Source organism: Haliaeetus leucocephalus, unplaced genomic scaffold (genome assembly GCF_000737465.1).
Source record: "Haliaeetus leucocephalus isolate CR32 unplaced genomic scaffold, Haliaeetus_leucocephalus-4.0 Scaffold276, whole genome shotgun sequence".
NCBI classification, from domain to species: Eukaryota; Metazoa; Chordata; class Aves; order Accipitriformes; family Accipitridae; genus Haliaeetus; species Haliaeetus leucocephalus.
The window spans coordinates 142,911-158,459 of NW_010972712.1; positions in this window are offsets into that span (position 1 = coordinate 142,911).

The following is a 15,549-nucleotide window of genomic DNA, read 5'->3' on the forward strand; positions in this document are numbered from 1 at the left end:
AGAAACCTTAAGCTCCAGGAAGGCAGACCTGGCAAGTGTTGGAAACACTCAGCATTTAGCTGTGAGCTGCCAGGGGCCACAGCTGGAGACGCCGAGGAAGAGTGGACTCCAGCGAGCGACACGGCCCCGGGGCTTGGTGGGCAGTCTCCTTCCCCAGCTGGCAGCACTCAGCCTCTTCGCTCCCTCCCAACCATCTCCTGACGCAGGAGGAGACAGCCCCAGACCTGAAAAGCTCTTGGTTGAAGTAGGTTTTCACATTTGCCAGATGGAAAAGGCATGCAGCTGTTCTGGTTTTAAAACTTATATGTTACTGAGCTTTGAATACTGTTACTGTAAAGATACTAGCTGTGCTTGGCCCATTAGTCCTGCTAAGCCAGGTAAATGTCAAGAGAAGGAGATTCCTTTAGCAGGAATTCCTTTCCCAATATGATCCATTTCTTCATAGTAATGCTTACCAAGGACTGAGGTGGATTTACTGAAGCATGGCTTTAGAAACGAGCACAGATAATTTGCCTAAAAACTGTGACACTTCTCCCCTTTTTTCTAGACAGGTAGCAAGTCCCCTTGCAAGAACTTCCAACTTCCATTTTGGAAAAATGATTGCTTTGTCATTGTGACCCCCAGAAGGCAGGGAAGGAATCCTTGCACGAGTAGCGCATTTCTCCCAGTAAGAAATTTCCATTTCTTTCAATGTTCTTATGATGTTAGAGCTGTATAATAAAGGCCAGTTGGGTTTCCTGGTTTAGTCGTTTAAAACAATTAAGTGAAGAAACAGGTTTGGCAAGGGTGTTAACGGTCTAACTGGCTATTAATTCATGCCCAGCAAGCAATAGGAGGGAGACTCAGACCGGGAGAGAAAAACCATTTATGTTATGTTCAGAAGACTTTTCTCTTTTTTGATAGCTAGCGGTGAGATGAATGTAAGCTTTATCTGACAGGAGAACTCATTTAAAAAGGGAGGGAAATACTTAGATTGAAGGAAGTTGTTCATGTCTGTAAGAACCATAATTCCACAGACACGGATTATTTAGAAAATAGAAGTGTGTCACATGGAAGATACAGGGAGCAACTCCAGAAGTCTTTGTTGGCATTGCTACTATTTACATTATCAGATTGTACTTTCTCATCCTGTGCTATACCTTTTGTGTAAAAATACACAGCTAAACACAAAGTGAGTGATTGCACTTCACCGAATGTTCAAAAGACAGCAAGTTGATGTTCATGAAAATAGCATTTACCCATTAATATTAGAAAACCATTGCCCTTTTTTTTCCAAATTAAATGGTGGTGTCTTTTGGAAGATTATTTTAATAAAATGTGCAGAAAAGCTAGCACTACTAGGCTGTAGCAAGGAATGTTGAAATTTTTCATCCAGGAAAGAAAAATCTGAATGCTTCTAAAATTTATCAGCATCCCAGAGAAAATCTGCAAACAGAAAATATATAACTACAAATCCATAACAGGGATTGTTTGGAGAGGTTTGACTCACCTTGGACTGATGCCAGTTTGTGTCTAGAAACAATTTTCATCACATTACCTGAGGTGCCTGTCTGCAGTCATACAGAGCAGGGTATTGCATCCTAAGCATGTGACTCTCTGCCTACTAGGTCAATGGAATATAATCAGTGCCTTACAGGAGGCAGGTGGCTCTTCCATAACACTGGAGAGTGAGGGAACAATTGCAGTGTTGTATTCTTTGAAGAAGAAGGGTGTCTAGAATATTGGCAAGGCAGCTTTCTTGAGAATGAAATGGTCTGCTTAGACAGCATGACTCAAAAGGCAAAGATTATTTCTCTCAAAGTATGAAGGATACACATAAGACTGGAGAAGCACGATTTGCTTATTTATTTTAACAGGCTAGGTTAGGCACTAGTGATGTTTGGATTTCTGCAGCAGGAATGCAGTCAAAAACTGGGGCAAGAACTGATAGAAGGTGTCTGGGTCTATGAACACATTTTGACCTGCCTAATCTTGGGTTCATGAGTTGTATGGGTTAATCAGTATGTCTGATGACTTCTTTTATCCTCATTTTGTGATTATTTCAATTCCATGCAATGTCTTTATCTTTTTGGATAAGGACGGTTTTCAACAGTATGGCAGCACTTCAGAAATTGCACAGCCTTGGTGATATGGTTGTGAAGTGCTTTCATCAAAGGCCTAAGTGTAAAATAACAGAGACTGCAGAGGCAGTAACCAGGCCCGAGCATCAAATATAAGTTTTCTTCTGCACAAGGCACCTGTGCCCTTTCGACATGCTCTTTTTCAAGTATTACAGGTGTCAGGTTTGTGGTGTAGTAAATGTGACAGCGATGTCAGACATTGTTCCAAATAATACTGTAAACATACTGCAAATTTCCAGGGGGTTGCACTGAGTTGTTTTAAAGTGTATGTTAGAAATTATTTTTTCAAGTAATCTAATTGTGTGTCCTATCAAAGATACAGGGGAAGAAACTGAAAAATCTTTTAGCACTCACAATCATAAAAACAAAGTAAATGTTTATCGGGAAATTAGCAACACTCACCACATTTTGTCCAGATGCTTTTGCTAGAGCCATCAAACTGGCTGTATAGGTGCTAGGATGAGAGTAATCACCATGGTGAAGAAGTCTGCAACTTTGGCTTGAAACCTTTAAAATAAAAACATTAGTTGGTCTTTCACCAGGCCAGAGCTTTCTGGTTTGGCTTGCAGTGTTGCATGTTTTTGTTGTTGTTTACACTCAAAAAATTATTTTTAATTGAAACTTGTTGAGAAAGAAGATAAAGATGGGAGGAGGGCTGCTTCTGTGTAAGGAACAGTAATTAGAATAGCATGTGGTTGCACAAAACTGTCTGCTGGATAGGTAAGGATTATACTGATGCATTTTACTTTTGCAGAATACTTGTCTATTGTGAAATAATTTATCCATGTGAAGATGATTCTTGGCAAAGTCCTGCTGGGTATTAAATCAGCCAGTATTTTAGAGAAGAAATAAGCAGCCACTCTGTAATATCCACATATATACTTATGTCTAGAACACAAAAACAATCATGTTAGGATCTTATTTCAGTAGCAAAGTAAGTATACTATATACACAAGGACAGTGATTCTCAAAGAAACAGAATCATCTGAATCCTAAAATGTTTTTTTGTTGTTTGGCTTTTTTTAAATTACAGTAACTGTATTAAAAACTTGTTAAAAGAACTGCTGAGACTGATCCTACCAGCTAAGCTTAAAAATTGATTTATATTGCCAATACTGCTTAATAAATACATTGGGACTAAATCATCCCAGTCTGTTCAGTCTGTTAGTATATCCCACAGCCTTTCCATGCCTCAAATTCTATTGTTGTTGCTCTTGCACTTTTCAAACTGTGTATTTGTTTCCAGTCTTTCTTCTTTTAGCCATCTGTTGAGGCACTACATTGCCTTTTTACAATTTTTAATTTCCCTTGCAACCTTCTGTGGAATGCCTTGAAAATAAGTCATTTCAGCTACTTTTTCAAGCCAAGAATTTGTTGATACAGAATCAGAGAATCACAGAAGAGTCTGGGTTGGAAGGGACCCATGGTTAAGAAATTCTGAAGAACTTCTGGACAGAGATGCTTTACCTCTACAAGGGTGGTTTGGAATTATTAATATTCTAGACTCTAAAGCATATTACATTCATTCAGTTGAAAAAAAGTTTCACTGTTCTGTCATTTCCAGAAACTGTGTAACTTCTGGTTTAGATATCCATGCATCTCCATTATCTGACTCTTCCTCTTGTCTTCTGGCTTTTGATAGTAGTCTATACATTCTGTACTTCAAAATACTTGCCTGACAATATCTAGGGGAGACTACTTGCTGCCCTTGAATTTACCCATCTGTTCCCACATGTAAAGAAACTGTATCATTTTGAGCTCTCAATCTGTAACTATTTAGTGGCTGTGATGAAAAGAGACAGACATACGTTATTTAATTTTTTTTTTGTGATGTTGCTATCTTAATGAATTCTTTTCTTTCTTTATTCTCTAGTGGATGTATCTTTATTTGCTGTCAACATCAAGTGTCTACCTGACATAAATTCTTTGTGGCTTTTATGTTTGGTTTTTTTAATCCTTTCTCTGTGCTGGAACAACCTCCTGAATTGTGAATCTCTTTACTGGTTTATTTTTTGGATAAGCATATACTCACTGGTGTTAAGAAAGAATAAAGCACTGATTCTAAAGAAAGAACAATTAAAAGCCACAACTTAGTTGTGCAGGTGTTTTTTTTTTAGTTACTGAGGCAGAAGATATTGCAGTGGGACATGTTTACAGTAGAATAAAATACAAGAGGTAACTGTACTGGTAATAACAGAAAGATCTTTTTGTCTTGTGCTAAAAATGTGTCTCTATGCTGAAACCAGACAGGAGCCAGCTAACTAGTTCTGTACCTTTTGTTCAGATTTGGCTTCAGTGGCTTACATGCTTCCTCATAGTCCAAATTCCTTGCAGAATGGGTTGTCATTCTCTACCTCAGTAGGATGCTACTCTACAAGTATGATTCCCTCGATGCCTCTCAGAAAACCGAAATTAAACAGGTGTCTTTCCTCACAGATAGTGAATATACGGCCTACAAGGTTTTTATTGTATCTACCAGCACAGAAGTCAAGAAAGAAGATGACACTGCTTATGCAGCCCAAAGCAGCCAGCCAGTAGTAGTGACTTCATCAGCAAAACTCTTAAGTCTGTAGCAAGAAAGATAAGACCCAATCCCTGAGTCAGTGTGACTCATGGGCCTTTTAGACATGTCATTTGAAAACTCAATAGTGTATATCATGTAGTTGTCCAACTACTTGTAAATATTTTACAGAATCAAATAACTCACTTGCTAACACAAGTTTTGAAAACAAGGCAGCAATTCTGAAAATGAAATTTGCTTTCTATAGTGTCTAGCCTTCTGCTTACTTCATCAAAAGCCATTCAATTGTTTGACCACCAGGCTTACTAACCTGTTTCAAATTCCACTGGAAAAAGTCTTTATTCCAACAAAATTGCTCCAGCAATTGATATTATTATTAAATATTTTTTAGCTACAGAGAAGTAGCTAAAAAAGTAAGAAATGTGTTCTTTGTTAAAGGAAATATCTTGTTGAAAGCTATAATAACCACAATATAAGAAAAACATAAAGACAAACTAGCAAGCAATAAAAAGGGATTTATTAAATTCCAAATTTTTTCAACCTTGGAGGTTAATTAGTAGCGTAACAGTGTAAGCTTAGGTAAGTCACTCTTCAATGAGTCTTAGACACAGATGATTTGCATAGTCTGTGAAGGTTATTTGTCTCTATTTCATTATTTGTAATTAGGACAAAGTGCTTTCAAATTGATAAGCCTCCTTCCTTTGTAACAAAACAAAAAAAAGTACACAGTAAGCCTTGTTAGGTGCTTTGGTTTTTGTATTGGTAGTATTTTGAAGTTTCATATATTTCCTAGGTTTTAAGAACTAAAATTGTGATAACTCAGTCTGAACTTCTACACAGCATTAACCACAGGCTACCACATGGTAAATCCTTAACAAAGCTTGTTAATGTGTTATAAATAAAATGTAGTTGTTTCAGAAACAATCCAAACTTGATGTGTAAATTTCAGGGTAATGGGAAATCCACCAGATCTTTAGTTACTTCTATAGTTACTGTAGTTAGTTTTAATTTTTGTTGTTGTTTTTTTTAAACTGTGTTTATTTCCAAATTGGATACCAATGATTTCAGTTTTGTCAGTGGCCTTCTGCATATTAAAAGCTCTCAATTAATACAGGTTTTCTCCTTAGGCTGCTATCAGCACTTAGGTTACCTTTTACTTTTTTCCTCTTAATAAACAAACATACAGCTTTTTCAGGCTTCTCCAAAGTAAGGCATTCGGAACCTGTATAAGTTTTAAATATTCCTGATCCACTTGAATTGGATGATGTATGCTAACACTGACTAACAGTTTCATTTTGGGGGATTTCTTCTGTAAATGTTCTTAAGGATTATGAAGGCCATTTACACCTTCTAATGAGTGAGTGGCAAGACTAGATCCCGATGGAATCAAATGATAATTCTGTTGAGAACTGTGCATCAAATCTGTTACTTGTAATCTATTTAGTAGGTGATGTAATTGCACCTATTCTTTAACTGCAACAAGGCCATAGAATTGAGAACACTGATTCTAGACTTAGTATATCAAACCCACGTTTATTGAGAAATGCATACATTTGTCAAATGCTTCTTCGAATTCACTTGAAAAGGTGCAGTTTTCAATTAAAAAAAAGTCCTAACTGGAATTGCATGTCCTTCCTATAATTATTTATTACTTTGAAAACTGGACTTCAGTCAGTTACTTGTTGTAAAGTAAGTCAAAGAGGAGGAAGTTGCTTCCCAAGCAGCGTTGGGGCAGCATGCTTGGAGGTGTTAGCTGTATCAGCTAGCCAGTTTAATATCTATTCTTGCCTGTTATGTAGCAATAACATTCGGTGCTTGCTAGTAACAGAATTTATGGCTGGGAGACTAACAACTGATCAAACAGATGGAAAAGTTGTAATTTAGGCAATGAATGAAAAGAATGCTTATACCGAGCAAGTCAGAAATGAGTACCTCACATGACATATGCATGTATTTGGGAGAAAAACACTTCCCACTAGATCCCTGGTTTGCTGAGGAGGAACAAGGGTTAGTAAAAACAAAAAAACCCCTGCTATTTAGCAACACTATGCTATTAATTACAGCAAATGGAGCATTCATTGCAAGGAACAAGGAATTACTTTCAGTTACTGGCACTGAAAATGTAAAAAACCCTTACTGTCTGTATTGAAAGCAATAAAATTTAAAAGCGGTAGCTTGTAAGATTAATGTTATCATAAAGCTTCCTTCAAACTAATCAATTCAAATTAATTATAGTACTTCTTCAGAAAGTAACAACCTTCAGCTTGTGATTTATTTGTAATTATTTTAGTGTAGTTCAGACAGAGGATTTAAAAGAAAAATCTTCAACCAGACTGAATAATTTCACATAAAAACTAAACATAAGTAAATCTTTTAAAGTTTCCTATAGTCCAGATTAAATCACTTACTGTTAAATGTAAGCAAACTGAAACAGCAATTTTCCTACACAAAACCACATTTTCAATCAAGTTAGTGATATAATCAGAATGATTAAATTCTGTACATCACAGTTGTATAAGACTAAGTTCAAATGACAAAAATCTTAGGAAAACAATGGTATCGGGCAGTTCTGTCACTTTTAAACCCAAGCAATGCATGAGTCTTAACACTATAAACCACTTGATCCATGGTACCCTAACGCTAAGATCCTGCTGTAAGGAGCAAACTTCAGGGATAATTCAGCTCCTAAGCAATTGCAGTGGAAAGCAGGGATCATATCAAGACCAGTTTGGAGCAGATTAATGAAAAAAGGCTTAATGAGCCATGTACCTCTCAAAGAATGCTTGTAAAATCCATCCCTAATGAGGGTGGGGAGATAGAAAAGATTGTGAGAAACAAGTCAGGACCATTAACCTTGGGGTATTACGAGATCCTTGAGAGTCTAATTCTTGTCACAAGGTCAAGCTTTTACAAAGCAATTATTAAGGATCTCCATAGTATCAACATACAGACGCGCACACACATACTCAAAGCCTTTTAACCTCAGGGATTCTGGTCTCATTTCCCTTCACCTACTAATCACTTTTTTTTTTCCTGCTTTCCTTGTTCATAAAGGTAGGTGTTACAGTATCTACACAGATGATATATCTCCTGGCTTGTGCAAGTGATCTAATTGTACTAGTCAGTGCCCAAACAAAAGGGGAGAACCAAGGTTTTATTTATTATTTCACTTCTGCCTTTCTCTCAGCTTGATTTGTGTGCTTCTCCATTGGAATGAAGAAAGAAAGGAAAATTCTCATCTCTGCCTTAGTGGGCCTGCTGTTCTAACTTTAATCTTGAATGAGGACAGGTTGGCATTAGCGCCCATGCTGATTTGAATTTTTCCAAAGTCCAAGAAAATAGTCTGCCATGAGTGATCAACTTCAAGCAATTTATTAGTCCTATCTTCTTCTGATCCAGATATATATGGAAAGTAGAATGCTGGATAAAAAGAGAAAAATAGATCTTAAAAAAAAAAAGAAGCCTATAGTGTGACAGTGAAGTCTGACATGACTACTACTGTAATTTCTGCTCATGCAACTAAGGTATAGACTTTTATAAATCTCATTATGGAGTTGCGGAGCTCAGCTAACAGTTTGATGACTAGATTGTACTGCTGTCAGTTCATTGGTGTGTGGGCATTCTCATTAAAATCACTGGGAGCAAATAAGCTAAAAAGTAATGCACTTAGGAGTAGCAGAGTCTGTCTTTTCATTCAGATGAATAGGAATTCTTCCTGGACAACAACTCTGGGATTTGCTCTGGTCACATGGGTCACTTAAATGGAAATGAAGTCATACAGGCAGTATGTTTACTTCTCTGCAGAGTGAAATACAGAGTTAAGTATTGGACAGTGCAGGAAGAAACATTTGTTTCATGTAAATAAATTCTTATAGATGGCCAACTACTAAAATGAGTAGTATAAAGCAAGAAAAGTTTAGGAGTTTCTTGGTAAATACTATCTATGCAATACTGTGTCAAACTGTTCAAAATGTGAGTAGTTTAACTTTATTTGATTATTTCCTTTCTCAGAAGCTACTGTTGTATACTGAAATTCATTTTCTTTTCAGATTGGAACACGGTCTGTGTGATCACACTTATAACTCTTTAAATGTTCAAATGTTAAGGACCAGCTTACAACTACCTGGGCTGTAGAGTTCTACAGTTTTAAATCTGGGCTGATGATTTTTTTTTTTTCTCCAAAGACAGCTTCTCTAATTCCACTTTCATTTCTGCCTAGTACAAGGACCTGGAGTACCGCTTCTGCCAATTTCTGTGCAACAACCACATCACTGTTATCTCCTCACTGTTTCCTCCTTCTTAAAGAGGAAAAATGTGCAAGTAAACTAAAGGTAAAGAACACTTTCTGCCAATTTTTGTACTCTGAAGCTTTCATTTCCCCCAGAAGCACTGCATCTTACCATCGAAGAAATACAATAATTAGTGATTAGGTCAGCAAGAATCCTGAATTCATATGTATCAAAATGTTAAGTTTAGAACATCCTGTGAGCTGTCCAAAAGCTTAGATCCTTTCACTTACTTATAAGTAGCATCCCAGCCCTGAATGTTCTGGAGAGATAAAATCTGAATTGAAATTGAATATCAATTGAATCTGTAAATACAAAACACAGCTGAAAGAGTTGAACAGATTTATATTTTACAATCAGAATTTTACCACCAAGAATGATGGTGCGTTCTCAGAGGTATGTGTTTTGGCATCGAACCACAAATTCTAACTAATTCCATTCTCAACAAAACAGTCAGGATGGAAGATTGTACTCTTGAACGCTCTGTTATCTTTCTTGATTTGCATCTCTGTAGCCTTTTGCACAAAGGAAGGAATCAAAGTTGAAATTCATACTGGGACAATTCCATGAGACAGGCTTAAATGAGGCAGGAATAAGAAATTCATAAAGCCACGTTACCTTCACTGTATGCCTCAGCATTTTGTGATTATTGGAGCTATCAAGGAAGATGCACAGGTAAGAAATAAAGTGTTTTTTATTTAACACAGCACATATTTCTCTTGGGTATCATCTCTAATGATGTTGGACATAGTTGATAGGATGAACACTGTGATTCAGCTTTCAAAAATTTAATGAAGGACTTCTTATGTTCAGGATGTGAAGAAGTTCCCCTGAGTTCTTTAGGAGGTTAAAATACAGTATTATGTTACAGTCTTAGCAGCTCTGAGCCAAGCAGTCAAGCCTTAATTGTATCTACAAGTACTTATGGATGCAAGCTGTGAAATATAAGCTTGAATATCTGCTTCACTTTAATTATTTTAATAATGACTGACCCAATTCTTGAATTAGTCATCATGTTTCAATATATTGAAATATTGTGCAGTATTTCAGTGGAATATGGGAATGGCAAGGTGAAGATTTTTTAAAATTTTTTAATAAAAATGTTAGTGTTTTGAAGAGAATACAAATACAAAATGTGAAAAAATTTCAAATCTCAAATGCAAATTTTTTCTTTTTTCATGAGAAAGATGGCAGAAGCTGACATGCTGGAAGGCTTTTAAACACTTGCAAACATAAATGAGAAGAGAGATCTTCAAAAAGAATTCTGTAACAGGTCTCATCTCATTATATACGATACTTGCCTGCTGTGACAGTTTGTTTACAGCTGTCTATATAAATCTCATACAGATTTTTAGAAGTATGCTCTAAATTTGCATTAAAACTAACATAGCTTCAGAAATTTTTAACAAAAAATTGATTATTATAATTCTATTGGAAGTAGATTACCATCTTGCAAATAACATTATTGTTGCTTATCCTCAAGCTGTGAAATCTTCTTTTGTCATAAAGGAACCATTTTGTCATACTGGAAGGACTGTCACATGTGCATTTTTCAATGCCATAGCAGTTGAGTCTTCAGCAGTAATACTCAGAAAAAAAATCAGGTTTGTTGTATGGCTCACATTCATAACCTGCAAAAAACTGAAATAATACTGGGCATCAAAAATTACTAAGGGAAGATTTAAGAAAAGGGTGCAGAATGCTCGAAGACTGATGCTATGAAAAGTCTTCAAAGAGCAGTAACACAACTACTATTGATAACAAACCAGAAAAGCCCTGGCACTGCCTGAACTGAACTGAATTGTCATCTTTCTAACTTTCCATCTTTCTAATGGAATGAACTAACATGCTGAAACTATGAACTTTAGATCCAATCCTGACCTGAAGATTTTGGCCCTTGACTCAGAAACTAAACTATCAATACAATGAATTACATACCTGTAGATATGTGTTCCCAATAGCTGCAACTCACTTAGATGCTTTGGCCTTTAATTCTAACTAGGGTCCTACTAAATCTTGGAAGAATGGAGGCAGGCCATTCTAACTGCAAAGCACTATTCACCAGACTTTTCCTACCCCAGGAATCAGTGAGCAAATACCTGAATATTTAGGTAAATTGCTTCCTGCAAACCATTTCATAATAGAGCTGGAGTATCTGAATTAAATGAACAAAAAGTATGTTGTCATTTAAATCCAGAGTACTGTCACATTTTAATGAAAGCAGTGACTCCTCATACCCTGTATGAGAAGCTCTCATCTTGGGGACAGGCATTTTACACAGCAGTGTAACATCTCAAACCTTACCATAAGAGGGAGCTACGGCTCATTTAAGTAATATTTATCTTGTATAACTAAACGGGCTCTAATGAAAATTTAATTTTTTTTTTCTTTACAGACACAATCAACATAGTGCAAGGTGAAAGGCTTTAGACTGTTTTAGTCAGTGCCTGTCACTGTGACCAGAATCCCCAACTGTTGAAAGCCCACCAATGTATCTGAAGTACTGTAAAGCATTAGGAGCAAGGCCATGGTACATCTGGCCTGCTATGAAACACTCTGAATATGGAATAGTGAGTGGATGAATGGAAAAGAGGATTGTCCTCCCTTGCCTTGACATCCTGAATGTAAAAGAAAAACCAGAACTGGCATTCAGCTTCTGCATTTATCCTTCCCCCCTTCCCTTCTGTGAGAAATGGTGCTGTGAATAACTAATAACACGGACATGTGCAAATCTGAGTAGTATGAAGCATGTTGGTATGAATCCTGATGACCTTTTCCGTGTTTAAATAGCTTTTATGAACTATATTGCCATTGACTTTAAATGCTTATGTAAAATGTGAGCAAAAGAGTAGGTTAGGATTTAGTGCTCACATGATATTTCTCAAGGATAAATTCTTCTCCTGGCAAGTAACTAAATAAAATTTGAATCTGTTGATTGTTTGATTGCTAAAATAACATTATAAATATTGTCCCAAGGAATACTTGTAGAAAATACTGCTTAGTACCAGTATTTTTCCGTTCCAGAAATATTTGTGACCTCTTTATTAAAAAATCATATGTATTGTTTACAAAATATAAAGATGTAAATGAAGCAGGTAAAAATAGAGATTGGCTAAATCCTGAAAACAAGGCAGAGAGAAAGCTGGGTTGGGTCACATCTCACAGAACAAGGTAATACTATGACTATTCTCCCAAATCTCAAACAGAAAAGACACTTTGAAGAAAGAGCAAATAAGCAACACCTTCAAGATATATCTAACCCAATGAGGCTGTCCTAAATGATGTGTTGTTTAAGCCTAAACCAAATCCTTTCCAGGGAATTATGGGATGGGAGATAGAACAACAATTCCATGTACATAAATTATCCATATATCAATATATGGAAATATATTCAATATATTTTTCTATATTAATATTGATATATGAAAACTAGTATACAGAGGTTTTCTCACAGTAAGCTTGGTACCTGACATCTCAGTGCAAGTCTGCATGGAATGACTCAGTTCATTTTAATGTAGAATATGTTGCTTAGGGGACATAAACAGCAAAGGCAGTTATTTACCTCTACTGCATATCCAGAGGTACATTTATCAAAATGTCTCCGAAGAGCCCATGTGCATCCTCCTGTGCAGCCAAAATATCTAGTAGCCTAAGAAGAAACAAAACCATTCTGAAAGGTATCTGGAGAAGGAAATGAGACGAAGTAAAAGCAAAGTAAAAATTGGCTTGCCTATCTAGCTGACAGATACTTCAAGCTTCTGTGCTGAGTATAAAGCTGAATTCTCTCCAGATTAAAAATTTATTCAGTCACTAAGTACAGCTGAACAGCCATTTTGAGATAGCTGGTTTTCATTTTGCCAATCTCTTCTAACTTTGTACTACCTTGCCAAAGTCTTGAACTTATATTTATACCACAAATAATATTTCTGCTCTACAAATCATGTCACTGAACATCAAAGTGCCTAATCTGAGCAAAGAAGTGCCATGAAGATGGAATGTACATGTCCCAGATTCTGGGCTTGAACAGGAGCAAAGTAGAATGCTTAGGCTTATTACATCTATACACCCATAGCAGAATCATATAGTCATATGGTACTTGCTGACCTGTCCATAGATGGTAAATACAGCTGATGTGGAACAAATCTTTTGCTTGAACACTTAGGAATATTTGCCATGCCAGTGCATCCCAAGATTGCGTTAAGGCTGGGTCTCATAATCCCGCTGCAGAACAAACCCAAAATTACTCTATTTGTGTATTCATTTTGTTAATTTGAATGAATGTCCATTTTGATATATTGTAAAATGAAAATCTGTCAAGAACAGAAGGCCTGAGTCCTACAAAACTGTGATTTCATTCATATTTTGTTCTAATTGTTAGTTACATGCATAGGAATACATGAGGTCAGACTTACAGTTCAGCCATACCAGTGTAAATGTAGAGAATCTGTCTGTTACTACAGTTTTAAGGCGACCGTTTCCTGATAATCTAAGAAGAAATTTTCAGAAACTTAAGTTATTTTACCAAAGCATAAATTAACAGCAAACTATTTTATAATGCAAGAGTCAGGTAGATGGATTTTAAAACTTAACAGGGTCATAACCTGTTTTCTGACAACTGAGTACATTCAAATAACTAAATACAGAAATATTAATGATCGAGCAAGTTCTTTACTTTTCTCAGTTTTTCAGGGCTCTTTGTAACATTGAGGATCTCTTTTGTGCGCGTTATTCTATTTGTGCATGTGTTCTTAAAGTCACATGCATTTTTTTCCCTAAAATTCAGGTCTATGTACCTTTCTGTACAAGATCCCCTTCTAGCTAAACTGGAAATTGAAAATTTCATGTAGTGTGTGCTATTGCATCTGTGAATCTGTAATTTTATCTGTATTAGACTATTTAATCTTTTACTTGTCAGTTCATTTGCTGGATACTTATGCAGAGCTGTGACAAAGCTGAATGAAAAAGGGTATGAAACACAATGTTTTTAAAAACACCTACGTGATATCTATTAAAATATCAACTATTTTCTGACATCAAATGCCACTCCACAATTCTGTAGCAGATGTTGTGGGAAGAAACAGTGGCTTCTGCAGAAACCCCATGTCTGACTACAGAAAACAGACTTGTGGGAAAGCTCTCAGTGCCGGGTTCCAACAACTGGGCCGCTGTGGTGGAACTGCTTCTGTGTCACAGCTGAGGGCAGTCACTGCTGGCTACAACAAAAGCCTGTGAGAGTAGGAGTTAACAACTTCACTCAGAGCAAGGACCTCACTGCAAGGATGTATCGCTGTCGAGATGATAAAACTCACTTGTGGTTTTATTTGGGACGCTGTTCTGCAGCCGTCTGTTTCCTCTCGTGCAGTTCAACTGTGAATAGTAGTGTTTGATTAAAATGTTATTCCACAGGACCTGTGTCACTTGTTTCAAAACTCACAGTGAAATGTTTCAGAGCACAGCTACAGGTTACCGTTGTAGAAAGCCTCATTCCATGGTAGTCACGGCAAGGCTTGCAAAGGGAGGCTGGAGAACAATGTAGTTTTTTTCCTATTCTGCTTCACCTGGCTCCTCTGTCTCACCTCACCCCTCTGCCCGGGTCTGCATACCATACTGCTTCCACACCAGGTGTTTCTGACAGAAAAGGAGAGCGTGCGCTCACACTGCTTCTCCAGTTCTGTGTCTCTGCCTTGAGTAATTTTTGAAGCAGACATAAAACTACAACCATCCTGGAAGGAGTGGCTTAAGTCTCTTGGAGAAATAAGGTCTTGCAAGTTTCTTGAAACTCTGGTTGAGGAAAAAGATTTAAAGTACTGAAGTGCAGGGAGAAAAAGGCAGAAGGAACTCGGCTGCTCTAGGCGTGTGACAGCAGCTTGTCCTAGCGTACCTACAGCGCTTGCTGCCTTCTGCAGAAGCTGAGCTCCCTCCTGTTTGCACAGGGAGAAAACATGCAGGAAAATTGGCAGAAGTCAGGACACCGCACTTCACTGGGGATTAACTTATTTTAATACACTGTAATTTAAATGCAATGCTAATAAATTTGGAGATAGAAAAGTGTAACAGAAATTTGTATTATGGTTAGCCTTATGCTTTCTATTAGCACAAGAGCTGGCCCAGTTAAAATCAGTTGATATAAAAACTAACAAAAGCCAGACAGCACTAAGAAATTTCCAAATGCGACTGTGTATGACCCATACAAACTAGGGCAAACATTGCAGAAGCAACGGTAACAGCCCAAGAAAAAGCTGTAAAGTTGTCTTCTGTGCATTTGTATGCGTTTACTTTATGCGTAACTCTGCAGGTAGAATCCTTTGCCTCGCAATCATTCTGTTTTCAAATGGTTTAAATGGATATTCAGGTGACAGCTGAACACGTGTCAGACAGGGAACCGCTACGCCCAGCACCTGCGTTCAGAGAACACAACCGAGCGTTTGCCCGGGCGGCAGCCCCGCCGGGGACCGCCACTGGCCGGCGGAGCGAGAGGCACCTAAACCGGCCCGGCCCGGCGGCCACAGCCCCTTCCTCCCCTTCCCGCCTCCTCTCCTCAGAGGAGCGGGCAGGACGGCGGTGATTGGTTGCGGTGCGGGGGGGGGGGGGGGGGGGGGGCGGTGAGCGCCTGCCGACTAAC